We start from the raw sequence: 18116 nt of genomic DNA on the forward strand, positions 1-18116 counted from the left end.
TATTTCTTTTAATTTTTTATTTCTTTATTTTTAGTGAGACAGTTGGGGATAAATGACTTGTCCAGGTAGTATTGTCTGAGGGTGAATTTGAACTCAGGCCCTCCTGACTTCAGAGCTGGTACTCTACACACTGCATCATCTAGCTGCCCCTAGTAGTGACTTTAAAAACACCTAAGAAGACTGGTCTGCTACTTTGGGGAAACTAAAAAAGTTTTTAACCTTTTCTCAAGCCAGGCTAGGATATGTGATGTTTAGACTAGGCAGGTGAGGTGCCCTACCCTTTTCCCTCACCCTAGACAAAAAATCAGGGAAGGAGCCCAGATACTGAACTGTTAGCAGTGATTTAGGCCTGTACCTTAGTGATTTAGAGGCAGTGGTAGCACAAAATAAGAGACAAACAGGTAATTTCACAATCAAAAAAAGGAGGTTTACTTAGCCTTAACACAGGACTATTCAATCTTAATATAGCAACATTTGGCTTGGGGCCCTCTTATCTCTTTAAACTGTTTTCTGGTCAGAGGCTACAGTGACTACAGTGACTCATGTTGCCTTAGGGTGAGCATTTTCAGTGAAGCTCGAGCTCCTCAGCCTCCACCTGGAGGCTTTTATGTCTTTATTTGATCAGTAAACCAAGTCAATAAGGCCAGAGGCTATGAAGAAACTGGATCCAGGAAGGCACAGATTGAACCTTGGTTCCATGGACCAATCCATTTGATTGTTGTTTACAGCAAAACCCATGTTGCTGAGGGGATGGCGAAACTGGTGTCGTTATACCGGCTAAAAATGAGCCAGAATGAATAATAATGAGTACAAAGAAAATCAACTACAAAGTCCTTTATTATATTTAGGACTGCAAAAGGATTGCCAGAATCCTACAGAAGCATTGAGCAGACATGCAAGTTTAGGGAGGTCTAAGGTGAATTGTGAGCAGCCCACTTCCCCAGCAAGAAGTAGGACCGATCTAGGCCTAATTTAAGGTAAACCATGTCAGGAGACAGAGCCAGAGCAGTGCCCAGCGTATGAGAACCTGGAAGCCCCATCCATGACAGTGATGAGGTCTTCAATGTTAGGTGAGGTTTGCAGAGAAATTGATAAAAATTAATTCCTGAAGCAGGCAGGGAAAAGACTGATGGAGATCAGTTTAATTCCATGGTTCCATCCTCTGAGGAGGTTGTCTGTTCAGCTTGAAATCCAAGTTATGTCAAACCCCTGAGGTCCATCCTCTGTAGGGGTCTCCAGCAGTTTTACCTTGCCATGCCCAGTCAGAAATCCCAGTCATGTCCCTGAGGTTAAATTTTCCCTATAAAATCTACTTATGGACCTTTCCATGGCTGCTACCTTCCTTTGGGTCAGTCTGCCATGGCACTCTGCCTCCTTGTTCTCCTTGTTGTTGTTCTCCTTGCCCTTCCCCCATGTCATGTGGTAGCTCTCCTAACTCCACCATGTTTCCCAATCTCATTTCTCCTTCTTACAACTAACTCTTTTTGGGTGCTAAGTCCCTTTCAAGATTTGCCTGCCAGCTAAGGGCATGTCCCAACCTTATGGGATGCTCCCTTTTTATTGAGTAACTGAGTTCCTTTGAGGAACTTATCTTTCATATGCTCTCCCAACTCTATTTCATATTTACTATTCCCAATGCTAATTGTATCCCTTCATTTTGTCTATAACCTATCCCACTAAATAAATCTACTTTTTGCCAAAGAGAATGGCCATTGTGAATTTTTCACATGATAGAAACATATCATTTAATAACAAACCCCACATTATAAACCACATTAACAGGAGAAAGGGAATTATCAGGATTCAGGCAACCTGGGCCCCAAGAGGAAACAAGGCAAGACAATTTCTGCAGAAGGCAGAGCCTAGTCTTATTCATCTAACTCAGGATCAAACAGAACCTTTCTATACCATGCAGGAATAAGGACGAGTACTTTGACTCAAATACAAGCCTTTAGCTGAGGTTGGAGTCCAAATAAAGGCAAAGAAAAAATAATGTCCTGGCCACAAGGAGTATAAATACCTGCAAGAAATGGAACAGAAAAACAAAAGGATTAGCTAGGGGGGAAAATGACAAGGAGAGTTAATACTTTAAAAAAGGTAAACCTTAGCCAAGAATTAAACTCTCTGAAAATTAGAATGGGCCAAGTATAAGTGACTCTATAAGACAATAAAAACATCAATACCAAATCAAAAGATTGAAAAATAAGAAAATATAAGATATGTTATCAAAAGCAACCAATCTAGAAAATAGATCATGGAGGCAAAATCTAAGAATCATTAGGCTACCTAAAAATGAATATACTTAGCCCAAAAAAGAAACCTTAAATAAACTTCTTCAAGACATAATAAATATAAACTGTGCTGATATCTTAGAACTAAGATTCTCCTGAAAGAAACCCCAAACTGAAAACTGGAAACATCAGAGCCCAAATCCAGAGCTTCCCAATCAAAGGGAAAATACTGTAAGCAATCAAAAAGAAATAATACAAGAACTGAGAAGCCACAGACAAAATCACATAAGATTTGGATGCTACCAACAAATAGAAGAGATCTTAATATAATATTTCAAGAAGCAAAGGGTAACAACTTACAAACAAGAATAATCTACCCAGAAAAACAGTGTGGTCCTGGAAGGGGAAAAATTGATCTTTAATGAAATAGAGGGCTATCAGGCATTTTAAAATAAATGGAAGTGGACAGCAGACTGAATTAAAAGCCAAAATCCTTCAATATGTTCTTTACAAGAAACACACTTAAACCAGAGTGATACATTCAGAGTAATGTAAAAGGCTGGAGCAGAATCTATTATGCTTCAGGTGAAGTAAAAAAACAAAAAAAACAAAAAACAGGGGTGGCCACCCTGATTTCAGATCAAGCAAAAGCAAAAATTGATCTAATTAAAAGAGATAAGGAAGGAAACCATAACTTGCTAAAGAGTACCATAGATAATGAAGCAATATCAATACTAAATATATGCACCAAGTGGTATAGCATCCAAATTCCTAGAGGAGAAGTTAAGAGAGCTGCAAGAAGAATTAGACAGCAAAACTATACTAGTGGGGGATCTCAACTTTGCTCTCTCAGAACTAGATAAATAAAACCACAAAATAAATAAGAAAGAAATTAAGGAGGTAAACAGAATTTTAGAAAAGTTAGATATGATCAGGGGTTCTCAAACTATTGCCCAGGCCAGATGTGGGTTATGGCAAATGAGCTGAGGGGCGGAGACAGAGTATGAGGTTTTGTTTTTACTATAATCCGGCCCTCCAACAGTCTGAGGGACAGTGAACTGGCCCCCTATTTAAAAAATTTGAGGACCACTGTGATAGACCTTTGGAGAAAACTTAATGAGACAAAAAGGAATATATTTTTTTCTTAACAATACTAGAACTAACCATGTATTAGGGCATAAACCCCCAAATCAAATGCAGAAAGGCAGGAATAGTAAATGCATTTTTTTCAGATCATAATAAAAATTGCATGCAATAAAAAGCCAGAGGGAAATATACCAAAAATTAATTGGAAACTAAATACTCTAATTCTAAAGAATGAGCATGTGAAACAATAAATCATAGACAGAATAATAATTTCATCTAAAAGAATGACAATAATGAAACAACATAGCAAAATTTTGGGGATGCAACCAAAGCAATTCTTAGGGGAAGCTTTATATCTCTAAATGCTTACTTGTATAAAACAGAGAAAGGGAAGATCAATGAACTGGGCATGCAACTAAAAAAGTTAGAAAAAGAAAATAAAAGGGGAGATTAATTAATTGAATTAATATTAAAAGTAAGAAAACTATTAAATTAGTAAACAAAACTAAGAGTTGGTTTCATGAAAAAAAAAACCCAACAAAATAAATTAACCTTTAATTAATTTGATTAGAAAAAGGAAAGAAGAAAATCAAATTATTAGTATCAAAAATGAAAAGAGAGAACTTTACACCAATGAAGAGGAAATTAGAGCAATAATTAGGAGTTGTTTTGCCCAACTATATGTCAATGAATTTGACAACCTAAATGAAATGGAGGAATACTTACAAAAATATAGATTGCCCAGATTAACAAAAGAGGAAATAAATTACTTAAATAGCCCCATTTTAGAAAAAGAAATTGAATAAACTATCAATCAACTCCCTAAGAAAATATCTCCAGGGCTACATGGATTAACATTTTAATTCTACCAAACATTTAAAGAACAATTAATTCCAATATTGCAAACCATTTGGAAAAACAGGGAAAGAAAGAATCCTACCAAATTCCTTTTATGACACAGATATGATGCTGTTACCTAAACCAGATAGGGTCAAAACAGAGAAAGAAAATTATAGACCAATTTCTCTAATGAATATTGATGCAAAAACCTTAAATAAAATATTAGCAAAGAGATTACAGCAAGATATCCCCAGGATAATATGCCATGACCAAGTAGGATTTATACCAGGAATGCAGAGCTAGTTCAATATTAGGAAAATTTAGCATAAGTGACTATATCAATAATCAAACTAACAAAAATCATATGATCATCTCAATAATAGCCTTAGATAAGGCTAGGTAAAAATAGACTTGATTTCTTTCTTTTTTTTATTTTTTTATTAATTTTTATAATTATAACATTTTCTTTGACAGTATATATGCATAGGTAATTTTTTTTTTTACAACATTATTCCTTGTACTCCCTTCTGTTCCAAGTTTTTCCCCTCCTTCCTTCCACCCCCTCCCCTAGATGGCAGGCATTCCCATGCATATTAAATATCTTATAGTATATCCTAGAATAGACTTGATTTCAGGAAAGAAGATTTGGTTCTGATTGAAAAATAGAGAGGTCATTTACTGGAACAGATTAGGTACATCATATACAGAAGCAACGGAACCCTGAAGCAATGGAACATTGAAGCATGGTGTTCAATAAACCCAAGGAATTTAGTTATTAGGGTAAGGTCTCATTATTCAACAAAAACTGCACTGTGAAGTGAAAACACCCTCAGGTTATACGGAAGGAGGAAGTCAAGGAAGTCAGGGATACTGAGTCAAGAAAACCTTGCTTCTATCACAGCCATTAAACTATGCAAAACTTTTGACCCAACATGACTAGATCTATACTTTAAAGAGATTTTAAAAAGAAGGAAAGGATTCATATGTCCCAAAATATTTATAGTACTCTTTTGTGGTAACAAAAAAAAATATTTGACAAAATCCAACATCAATTCATATTAAAAACACTAGAGAGTATAGGAATAAATGGAGTTTTCCTTCAAAGGATCCAATGATGGATTTTAAAACATCAGCAAAATCATATGTAATGGGGAAAAACTAGAACCATTTCCAATAAGATCAGGGTAAAACAAGGTTGCTCACTCTCACCATTACTAAACAATATTATATTAGAAATGTTAGGTTTGGCAATAAGAGAAGAACAAGAGATTAGAGGAATTAGAGTAGGTAATGAGGAAAACAATTTATCATTCTTTGCAGATGATAGAATGGTATATTTAGAGACTCCTAGAGAATCAGTTAAAAAACTACTAGAAACAATTCACAACTTTAGCAAAGTTGCAGGATTCAAAATAAATCTACAGAAATCATCAGTATTTTTATATATTACCAACAAAGCCCAGCAGCAAGAGGTACAAAGAGAAATTTCATTTAAAATAACTGTAGATAACATAAAATATTTGGAGTTTACCTGCCAAGGCAAAGTCAGGAACTATATGAACACAACTACAAAACACTTTCTACTTTCAGATCTAATCACCTGGAAAAATATCAAGTACTCATGGGTAGGCCAAGCAAATATTAAAAAAATGACAATACTACCTAAATTAATCTACTTATTTACCCTACCACTCAGGATCCCAAGAAATTATTTTACAGAGCTAGAAAAAATAATAACAAAGTTCATCTGGAAGAACAAAATTTTGGTCGAGAATTTCAAGGGAATTAATGGAAAAAAAATGCAAATGAAGGTGGTCTAGCTGAACCAGATCTAAAATTATATTATAAAGCAAGGGGCATCAAAACCATTTGGTACTGGCTAAGAAATAGAGTGCTCAATCAGTGGAATAGGTTAGGTTCACAGGATAAAATAGTCAATGACTATAGCAATCTAGTGTTTGACAAACACAAAGACTCCAGCTTTTGGGATAAGAACTCACTATTTGACAAAAACTGCTGGGAAAACTGGAAACTAGTATGGCAGAAACTAGGCATTGAGCCATACCTAACACCCTATATCAAGATAAGGTCAAAATGGCTTCATGATTTAGATATAAATTGATATTTTAAGCAAATTAGAAGAACAAAGGATAGTTTGATTTTACAAAGGATAACAGCCAAAGTATATTATTGGAGTACATTATTGAATTTTATTAGTGGAGTACATTATTGAATTCAAAATGGATAATTTTGATTATATTAAGTTAGAAAGATTTTATACAAAAAACATACAGACAAGATTAGAAGGGAAGCAATAAATTGGGGAAAAAATTTACATTCAAGGGTTCTAATAAAGACCTCATTTCTAAAATATATAGAGAATTCATTCAAATTTATAAAAATTCAAGCCATTCTCCAAATTGATAAATGATCAAAGGATATGAACAGACAATTTTCAGATGAAAAAATTGAAACTATTTCTAGTCATATGAAAAAGTGCTCTAAATCACTATTGATCAAAGAAATTAAGATAACTCTGAGGTACCACTATACATCTCTCAGATTGGCTAAGATGACAGGAAAAGATAATGATAAATATTGGAGAGGATGTGGGAAAACTGGGACACTAATACATTGTTGGTGGAGCTGTGAAAGAATCCAGCCATTCTGGAGAGCAATTTGGTATTATAACTAAAGGGCTATCAAACTGTGCATACCCTTTGATCCAACAGTGTCTTTAATGAGCTTGTATCCCAAAGAGATCATAAAAGAGGGAAAGGGAACCACATGTGCAAAAATATTTGTGGCAGCCCTTTTTGTAGTAACAAACTGGAAAGTGAGTGGAGAATGGCTGCATAAGTTATGGTATATGAATTCTGATGGATCAGGCTTTTCTCAACAATGAGATGATTCAGGTCAGTTCCAATGGTCTTGTGATGGACAGAGTCACCTGCACCCAGAGAAAAGACTGTGGGAACTGAGTATTGATCACAACATAGTATTTTCACTCTTTTTGTTGTTATTTGCTTGCATTTTGTTTTTTCTCTTTTTTTTTTCCTTTTTGTTCTGCTTTTTCTTGTGTAGCATAATTATGGAAATATGTATAGAAGAATTTCACATGTTTAACATATATTGGATTACTTGCTTTCTAGGGGAGAGAGTTGAGGGAAAGGAGGGAAAAAATTGGGAACACAAGATTTTGCAAAGATGAGTATTGAAAAGATGTTTTAAAAATAAAAAGCTTTAACAAAAAAGAAAAATACAGGAAATATTGAAATTTATTTATAGTTAAAAACCGTGTAGAATTTATTATTTTTCAAGTGAAAAAAGTAGAATTTTTATGCCCAAATGAACTAAAAATAAGCAAGAATAATATGTGTGATTTTAGATAAGGCTATGGTAAAAATAGACTTGATTTCAGGAAAGAAGATTTGGTTCTGATTGAAAAATAGAGAGGTCAATTACTGGAACAGATTAGGTACATCATATACAGAAGCAACGGAACCCTGAAGCAATGGAACATTGAAGCATAGTGTTCAATAAACCCAAGGAATTTAGTTATTAGGGTAAGGTCTCATTATTCAACAAAAACTGCACTGTGAAGTGGAAACACCCTCAGGTTATACGGAAGGAGGAAGTCAAGGAAGTCAGGGATACTGAGTCAAGAAAACCTTGCTTCTATCACAGCCATTAAACTATGCAAAACTTTTGACTCAACAATTCTATGACTAGATCTATACTTTAAAGAGATTTTAAAAAGAAGGAAAGGATTCATATGTCCCAAAATATTTATAGTAGCTCTTTTGTGGTAACAAAAAAATGAAAATTAAGGGAATATCCTTCTACTGAAGAATATCAAATAATGGTATATAAAAATAATGGAATACTATTGTACTCAGCACTTAAGTGATTCAAGGGATAGAGTACTGGGTCTGGAATCAGGAAGAATAGAGCTCGAATCTGGTCTCAGATATTAGCTGTATGACTCTGGGCAAATCATTTAATATCTAGTTGACTTAATCTATTGGAGAAGGAAATGGCAAACTACTGCAGTCTCTTAGCTGGAAAAACCCCATAATGGAATCACAAAGAATCAGACACAACTGAACATCAACACTTTGACATAAGAAATGACAAAATGAATGAATTCAGAGAAACTTGGGAAGACCTATATGAACTAACACAGCATGAAGTGAGCAGAATCATGAGAATGATTTCTATAATGGCAACATTCAGGAGAAAAACTACTTTGAAACCCTTAAAAACTGATCAATGCAATAATCACAGTTCCAGAGGATTGCTGAGTGCTACCCACTTTTTGTAAGAGAGATGATAGACTTAAGATGCAAGATATGACACTTTCATACATGTAAAAGTGGGAATTTGTTTTGCTTGACTATTAATATTTGTCATAAAGGCTCTGTTTTTCTTCTCGCCCCTTGCTAATTTGGGGTTGGATTGGGAGTGTGAAGAAATATAGGAATAGTGTAGAAAAAAGGAAAAGAAGGAAAAGAGGGTCATTGGGACATCTTTAAAAAAAAAAATAAAGAGAAAACAGAAGGAAAATCAGAGGAAAAGGACAGATAAGTAGGACAGTTCTAAATGCTGCAGGTGGAATTTTATTTAAAAAAGCAAACTATATATTAAAAGACCTGAGATTTCATGTGCAGTCCCCTTTTTTCTTCTACTATATATATGGAAATGTGCATTATATTTGGTGTTTGTTAAGTTCAGAATAAAAATAAATATTGTTTTAAGAAGTCAAGAAATCTACAAGCTTCTTCAGAGCTCTAAAGCTTGGCCACTGCTTGTTATCCGAGTAAACAGTTGTGTTGGCAGCACTTCCCTCGGAAATCCTCTGGGCATAGGTCTCATACTTCATGTATATATTTCCTGTTATTCAAGGCCAGCAGAGTCTATTTTACAACAGATGCAGAGTTGTCTTTAGATTCAGGTGTCCAAAATCATCAGAGGGCTTTCACAGCTATGAGTCCATATGCTTTGCATAGCATTTCATTACTTTCTTATGCATTCAGGAGGATTTCTCACGATGGAGCTCCAAGTCCTATCATTCTTGAAACTGTTGTTTGCCTTCGGGGAAACTAAGCTTGATTTCCTTAGTATCATTCTGTTCCCTCTCAGCCAATATTACTGCTCATTCATTCATTCATTCATTCAACAAGCATTTATTATTCAACATAGAACTGCATCCTGTAGCTGGGCTTACCTCTACTTGTCCATGTTCGACCATGGAAAGGAGAGTTGACTCAAAGCTTTGTAAATTATTTCCACTGATGGTACACTGTCTGGAGGAAATCCCAGAATCTCAGCTGTGCTTCCCTGTGTCAGGGACCCTGCTGCCTTCATATCACAGATGGCCCATATATCCTCTCTGGGGGTCACCATAGTCTCTGATGCCTACAGGATAAGGCATCTGCCACTAACTAGGCTGGTGGCGGGATGAATGAGACCTTAGGGGGAAAGCTGAGAGGCATATTGAAGGAGCAAGTCATAGAGCTGAGTAACTGATCTGATAGAGGAGAGGGAAAAGACACAGATGACTATACCACATGCAAAGAGCAGCTTGAGGTTCTAGGTTTCAGTTTTCACATCTTCAAAATGAAGATTAGACTAGATGACCTTGAAGATCCCTTTCATCTTAACATTTGTGATCCTCATGTTGTCACTAGTCTAACTAGTTCTCATCTTTTCCTAGAGTCTCACTGCATTGCAGTCACTCAATCAAATCATCTGGGTATGAAGTCCTTCAACAAACATTTGTCATACACCTACTATGTGCAAGACACTGTACTGTGGGGCAGCTAGATGGTGCAGTGGATAGACCCTCTGGCCCTGGAGTCAGGAGGAACTAAGTTCAAATCCATCCTCAGACACTCTGGCCAAACCACTTGCCTTGCCAAAATGAAAAAAGACACTGTACTGTGTTTACTCGAGATACAAATACAAAAGTGGAATAATTTCTATCTTCAAGGAGCCTACATTTCGCTGGGGAAAGACAATAGCCACACAAAGAAGTCCAGTAGAAAATATAGTTTAAAATAATCCAAAGGAAGTTTGGTCTAAATGGCATCATCCAGTGTGGGGGGATCAAAAAAGACATTGACCATACCTGAGAAACTTTTCAAAGGAAGGTAAATAGTTTAAAAGGTAGAAGAGAGAAGAGAGGACATCCCAAGTGCTGGGACAGTCTGTATATAGAGATGGGAACAGCAGGCAGTTGGGTTAATTTTTGGCTCAAGCTAAATGCCCAGGAACATTGCTTTGGCTTATGAGGCTTACCCTGATAATAATGTATGTTACAAGATCATTGAGGGGCTTTACAGTAAAGACATTTTTTTCATCATTTGTTAGATATAACTTCTAAAAGTCCCAAATGACTTCAGTTCATGATATTCATAAGATCCCAGATTTTGGTACTGGAAGAAACTTCAGAGGCAATTTAGTCAGAACCATCCTTGACTAAGAACCCCTCCTGACCACCCTGCCTTTCAGTCATCCCGGATAAGTAGGCATACAGCCTTGGCCTGAGGAAATTTGATAAGGAGAAAGTTACCTCTGTCTGAAGCAGCCTGCTCAACTTTGGGAACTCTCTAATCATCAGGAAGACTTTTTTCTGACATCAAGCCTAAATTTTCAATTTCTACCCTTTCTTCCTAGTTCTCCTCTCTGGGGTCAACAAACAGAATTGTGGGATGGATGAATGAAAAAGCATTTATTAAGAACTTACTTGTGTTCCAGGCATTATGCTAAGACTAATGATACAAATACAAGCAAAGACAATCCCTGCCCTCAAGGAGCTTATATTCCATTTTTTTAAGACTGGGTCTCCATATCCCAGGCTGGAAGTGCTGCGATTTCTATCTCATTCTTTGTTTTGCTTCATTTTTGACCTTTTCCTTAAGTAGGATACACTGATGGCATTGTGTCTTGGTGGTTCATCATAGTAATGTTGTATAGACACCTGATGGACTTAGCTCTACTGTAGCTCAGAACTCTTGAGCACAGCAGATGCAGCAGCCTCAGTTTCTCTAGTAGCAGAGATTACAGCACTCACCAAGCTCAGCTGGAGTTTACATCCCAATGAGGGAAGCAAAACACAGCAGAGTGCTGGCTGGAGAGGAGTGATGAGGTCTTTAGAGTTAGGCGTGGTTATAGCAGATGAAATGATAAAAATGAATCCCAGAAGCTGGCAGGGAGAAGGAGATAATGAAGATCAACTTAACTTCATGGTACCACCCTCTGAGGAGATCTTCCAGTCTGAAATCCAAGTTATGTCAAACTGAGAGCCACCCTCTCTAGAGGTCTTGAGCAGCCTCACCTTGCCATGCCCTGTCAGAAATCCCAGGCATGTCCCTGAGACTAAATTTTTACTATAAAATACCATGGTGGTTGACTTCCTCTGGGTCAGTCTGCCATGGCACTCTTACCCCTCCCCAAGCTCATTTTATCTCCCCTAACTCTACTAGGCTTCCTAATCCCACTTCTCCTTCTTTTACAGTAACTCTTTTAAGGTGCTAAGTCCCTTTCAGGATTTAGCTTACCAGTTAAGGGCATGTTCCACCTCATAGGATGCTCCCTTTCTATTGGGCAACTGAGTTCCACTGAAGAACTTGTCTCATATGCTCTCCCAACTCTATTTCATATTTACCATTCCCGGTGTCTATTGTTGCCCCTTCACTTTGTCTATAAGCTCTTCCCTAAATAAATCGACCTTTTGCCAAAGATAATGGCCATTGTGAATTCCTCACGTGACCAAACTCCAACTTTTGGTGCCTACCATTTTCTGGTGTCTACATCATCCACATCACTTTGGTCCTCGAACCACATCAGGAACACTTTAGTCCAGAAGATATGGAAATGGTAAGTGGGCCCTATAAAGTGAAGATTAACCCACTTTCTCTAGGAGCAATGGCAGAGTTGACTTACTCTTGGTTCATGGTTCCAGAACTGGAGGGGGAGGGCAAACTATTAGAAGGAATAAAGTGAAGCATGGATGAAGTTTTCCTGAAATCCTGTTCTGGGAGAGGCAGTTAAATTGGAAATAGGAATAAGGTTGGGATAGAATTACCTACAGGCCATGGTCTCTGGTATGAGTTCTGAGAGATTCGTTAAGGAAGCTAGGAAGAGAGATTAAGTTTAAACTGCTTGGTCTCAGAGTTCAGAACCAGGAACAATAGGTAGAAACTGCCACCAAAGAAAGTAGATTTAGGTTTAATAAAAAATAATAGTTAATATAGTTCTTACTATGCTCCAGGCATTGTGCTAAATGCTTCACAATTATTATTTCATTTGATTCTGACAACAACCCTGGGAAATTTGCTGTTACTGTTCCCATTTTATAGATATGGAACCTGAGACAAGCAGAGGTGAAATAACGTGTTTAGCTAAACAGCTAGAAGTATCAGAGGCTGGATTCGAATTCTAGACTTCCTGACTCCAGGTCCAGCTGCTCTTTCCACTGTGCCACCTAACTGCTTGGACAGAAAAGCTTCCTACTAGTGAAAAGAGTTTTCCTTGTGAGGTCATGAGTTCTCCTTCACTGGAGATCATTTCCCATATGAAAGCCTTTTGCAATACTTTCAGATAATTCTCTTCTCCCCGAAATTTTCTCTTTTTTAGATTAAATATCCTCAGTTTCTTAATCTGATCTTCATACTGCAGGAGTTTCATTCCCTAGTTATTCTCCTATTTTATGTGTCCTTCCTGAACAGTGGCTTCTAGAAAGGAACTTATTATTCCAGATATTTTCTGATCAGGGAAGATTTCCATGGTGTTAGCCCTTCCCTACTTCTGAACACTGAATTTGAGTGCAGCTCAAACTCAAATTGTATTAACTTTTTTGGTTAATCCCTCCTCCTTTGAAAGTCATAAGGTTACCAAATTTTCTACCCAGTCCAGATTATGGTGGCTATGGTATATTTGCTCCCCTGCCATCACCCAGGCCATTTGTTATATCCAACTCATCCTAATGTTCTGTCTAGGCAAGATCTTGACTTCTGCACAAGCATATAAGCTATCCCTCCCAGCTGGGTGTCACATACAAACTGAATCAACATGGCATCTATGCTGTCATTCAAGTTATTGATAAAACTGGCTATTCTTTTAGACCAGATATTCAACGTGTTCTTGAAGGGGGAGAGAAATTGTTCCCTTTACTGCAACTGTGTCCCCTTTAAGATTATCACTCTGAAACTATGTTCCCTTTTAATCTGTGATCCTTTTTGGAGTCTCCCCCCAGAGAAGTTATCTTTTGGGGATGCCAGACCCTCTCAATTAGCCATTTTTTCTTTTGTCTTTTCCTTTCACTAACCTCATCATTTTGGTTCCCTGACCAGGAATTGAAGGGATCCTAATCTCATCATTCTGAGTCCACCAAATTGTACTATCATCTAGCCCATGGCATTCTGGGACTCTTATCTTTTCTTCAGGAACAGAGAGATTTTTTTTGTCAAATGATTTGCTTAAAAAAAACTATATATGTGTATATATATATATATATATATATATATATATATATATATAATCATATACATATATGATATATATATATGTGTGTGTGTATATATATATATGTATATATAAAATCTACCAGTCTAGTGACACACTCATAAAAAGAGATAAACTCAAGACTAGTGTGACCTGCTTTTGGCAAAACTATGCTGGCTCTTGCTGATCAACATTTCCCTTTCTAGATAATAGTAATAAAAGCTCATGCTTATGCAGCACTTTCAGAGCACTTGGCATATATTAACTCATCTGATCTTCAGTAACCATTCTTATAATAATACATTGTAGACCTCTGAGAGGAATATAGAGGTCAAACTTATCATTCTTTTATAGGCAAACAACATTTTCTTCCCATTTTGGAAAATCTGGAGAACATTCACTCTTCATATTCTCATTATAGAATTATGCCATTTTAGAACTGGAGAGGGACTCAGATGGCTATCTAGTCCAATTTCATACCTTAAGATTCCCTCTATAACACCAGCAATAAGTGGTCATTCAGCCTCAGACATTTAACACTTACAAGCTGTGTGATCCTGGGCAAGTCACTTAACACCAATTGCCTGGGGTGGGGAGAGGTCATTCAGCCCCTGCTTGAAGACCTATAGTGAGGGGGAGCACACTACCTGCCAAGAGGCAACATTCTTCTTTGCAGCTTCTACCCGTTGTTCTTGGTTCTGTTCCCTGGGGTAAAGCAGAAATCCTAATCCCTTCCCATGAGACAATTCAGTAAATATTAGAAGACTGCTACCATGTTTCCCAACTCCCCCCTTCCAGATCTTCTTTATTATAAGCTAAAAATGATTCTTTCAGCTGATATTCAGATGGCATGAATTTAGGCCCCCTCATGGATATGATCTTGCTGTGCCTCATGTTCTCAATGACTTTTCAAAGGTCACTGACAGGCTCAGCAATCACACATGCCTGATGAAGTACTTTATATGTGTCATTTAGGGCAGTAAGATGCTCTCTTATTATTTTCCTACTTATCATTGGTATCGCCTCTCAATTAGCCATTTTTCTTCTGTCTTTTCCTATTCAAAGATTATTAATTTTAGTAGAGAAAACAGGCAAAATAAAAGTTGAATGGCTTTTTATCAGTTCTCATCATCCCACCTACCCTGATCAGCATTCCTAGCCCAAATATAAAAGTTGCTGATCAAACAAGGTCCTGATCACTTGGATGAGCATGAAGGGAAGGAAAGCCTTGTTTCTTTCTATGGAGTTTATGGTCATGTCCCTAGGTACCTCCTAAAAGATATATACCTTGGTGTCTAGAGTTGCCCCCCAAGATAATGTGGATGGCTAAGATTCCTGGAAGACCCAGCGTAGCCAAATTCAGGGGACAACTACATCAGAATGCTGTATATAATAATAGATGTAACCATTGTGTTTTTGTTTTTTTGTTTTTTGCAAGAGAGGGTTAAATCTGTGGGGAGGAAATGGGTTATTCCTTTCCCCACTCCAGAAATGACTGATATGACAAGAAGTATCAATAAAACTTTTTAAGTAAAAGAAAATGAATGAGTCACTGGAATTATTTTATGTTGTCTGATTGTAAGCCCAAGTGCAATTTTCATCTGAGGAGAGTCCAAAGCACAGAGTAGTACTCTGCTCTGAATCTACTGGGGGAGGGAATGGGGGGGAGGAGAGGAGGTGATATCAGAAAGAAAAATACGTCTATGCATTTTGCTTCATTGTCTCTGGACTATTGTGAGTATTTTCATGTGCTTTTGCATGTTCTGTAGGATGGAACAAAAGTTGTCCTGTACCCAATATATACATTTGTACATTTGGTACTTATAAACCCTTCCTTTTTTTCCTCACTTTTTTGGATTTTAAAAAAATGTATGTTATTTATTCATTTTTAAACATCCTTTTAAAAAATTTTGAATCCAAATTCTTTTCATCCTTCCCTACCCCCTGAGATGGCAAGCAATATGATATTGATTATACATGTGAAATTATGTAAACATATTTCCTTACTAGTCATATTTCAAAAACAAGAAAAATAACTCAGAGTTTATCAGTTTTCTGGGGATGGTTAGCATTTTTTTTTCATTATGTACTTTTTGGAATTATCTTGGATCACTATATTGATCAAAATAATCAAGTCTTTCACAATTTATGATTACAACATTTCTGTTACTGTGCACTATGATCTCCTGATTCTTCTCACTTAACTTTACATTAGTACATACATGGTTTGCCATGTTTTTCTGAAACTGTCCCCCTAATCATTTCTTATAGCACAATATTATTCCATCACAATCATATGCTACACAATTTGGCACTATGCCCTAAGGGCTATCAAGCAGTGTCACTACTGGGCCAAAAAGATCATCAAAGAGGGGAAAGGACCCACATGTGCAAAAATGTTTGTAGCAGCCCTTTTTGTAATGGCAAGGACTGAAAACTGAATGGATGCCCATCAGTTGGGGAATAGCTGAATAAGCTATGGATGTAATAGAATATTATTGTTCTATAAGAAATGATCAGCAAGATAATTTCAGAGAGGTCTGGAGAGACTTACATGAACTGATGCTGAGTGAAATGAGTAGAACCAAGAGAACATTGTACTTAGCAACATCAAGATTACCCAATGATCAATTCTGATGGGTGTGACTCTTTTCATCAGCGAGGTGATTCAGTTCCAATGGTCTTGTGATGGAGAGAGTCATCTATACCTAGAGAGAAGACTGGGGACTGAGTATGAATAACAACATAGCGTTTTCACTTTTTTGTTGTTGTTGTTTGCTTGTATTTTGTTCTCGTTCTCAATTTTTTCCCTTTTGATCTGATTTTTCTTGTGTAGCACTATAATTGTGGAAATATCTAAAAGAACTGCACATGTTTAACATATATTGGATTACTTGCTGTCTAGGGGAGAGGGAAGGAGAGGAAGCAGAAAAGGAAAAAAATTGGGAATACAAGGTTTTCCAAGGGTGAAAGTAGAAAATGATATATGTGTATGTTTGAAAATAAAAAGCTTTAATTAAAAAAAATTTAAAAACCAATCATGTTACAACTTGTTCAGCCATTCCCCAAATGATGAGCATCCTCTCGCTTGATTTCCAATTCTGTGCTACCACAAAAAGAATTGCTATAAATATTTTTGTACATACATCCTTTCCTTTTTCTTTAATCTCTTTGGGATACAGACTTACTAGTGGAATTCCTGAGTCAAAGACAATGCACAACTTTATAGCCCTTTAGGTATAGTTCCAAATTGTTTCTAGAACGATTATTGAACCAGTTCACAACTTCACCAATTGCTGTTGGTTAGTATACCTGTGTTTCTCTCATCCCCTCCAGCATTTGTCATTTCTGATAAGTGTGAGGAGGAAGTTCATAATTATTTTAATTTGCATTTCTCTAAGAAAAAGTGATTTAGACCATTTTTTATTAGATAGTTTTGATTTTTTTTTTTTTTTTTTTTTTTGCTGAGGCAATTGGAGTTAAGTGACTTGCTTAGGGTTATACAGCTAGGAAGTGTTAAGTGTCTGAGGTCAGATTTGAATTTAGGTCCTCCTTACTTCAGGGCTGGTGCTCTATCCACTGCACTACTTAGCTGCCCCAATAACTTTGATTTTTTTTCTTTTCTTTTTTAAATTAATTTTATAATTATAACATTTTTTGACAGTACATATGCATAGGTAATTTTTTACAACATTATTCCTTGTACTCCCTTCTGTTCCGAGTTTTTCCCCTCCTTCCCTCCACCTCCTCCCCTAGGTGGCAGGCATTCCCATACATATTAAATATGTTATAGTATATCCTAGGTACAATATATATGTGCAGAACCGAATTTTGTTGTTGCTGTCGTTGTTGCAAAGGAAGAATTGGATTCGGAAGGTAAAAATAATCTGGGAAGAAAAACAAAAACAATGCTCACAGTTTACACTCATTTCCCAGTGTTCCTTCTCTGGGTGTAGCTGATTCTGTCCATCATTGATCAATTGGAATTGGATTAGCTCTTCTCTATGTTGAAGATATCCACTTCCATCAGAATACATCCTCATCCAGTATCATTGTTGAAGTGTATAGTGATCTCCTAGTTCTGCTCATTTCACTCAGCATCAGTTGATGTAAGTCTCTCCAGGCCTCTCTGTATTCCTGTTGGTCATTTCTTACAGAGCAATAATATCCATAACATTCACATACCATAATTTACCCAACCATTCTCCAATTGATGGAAATCCATTTATCTTCCAGTTTCTAGCCACTACAAAAAGGGCTGCCACAAACATTTTGGCCCATACAGGTCCCTTTCCCTTCTTTAGTATTTCCTTGGGATATAAGCCCAGTAGTAGCACTGCTGGGTCAAAGGGTATGCACATTTTGATAACTTTTTGGGCATAATTCCAGATTGCTCTCCAGAATGGTTGGATTCTTTCACAACTCCACCAGCAATGCATCAGTGTCCCAGTT

The 18116-nt window shown here is 36.7% G+C and overlaps 1 long non-coding RNA gene across 2 annotated transcripts in view; it reads right to left on the minus strand.

Annotated features, from left to right (window-relative positions):
- Nucleotides 1–893: 893 nt before the first annotated feature.
- The window catches only part of LOC141548673 (uncharacterized), a 38029-nt gene continuing 20806 nt past the window's right edge, over nucleotides 894–18116 (minus strand). For both annotated transcript variants that reach the window (XR_012484027.1, XR_012484029.1), the window contains exon 4: nucleotides 894–2020. This is a non-coding gene — a long non-coding RNA (uncharacterized LOC141548673). The remainder of the gene's footprint in view (nucleotides 2021–18116) is intronic.

Source organism: Sminthopsis crassicaudata, chromosome X, assembly GCF_048593235.1.
Source record: "Sminthopsis crassicaudata isolate SCR6 chromosome X, ASM4859323v1, whole genome shotgun sequence".
In the NCBI taxonomy this organism is placed as follows: Eukaryota; Metazoa; Chordata; class Mammalia; order Dasyuromorphia; family Dasyuridae; genus Sminthopsis; species Sminthopsis crassicaudata.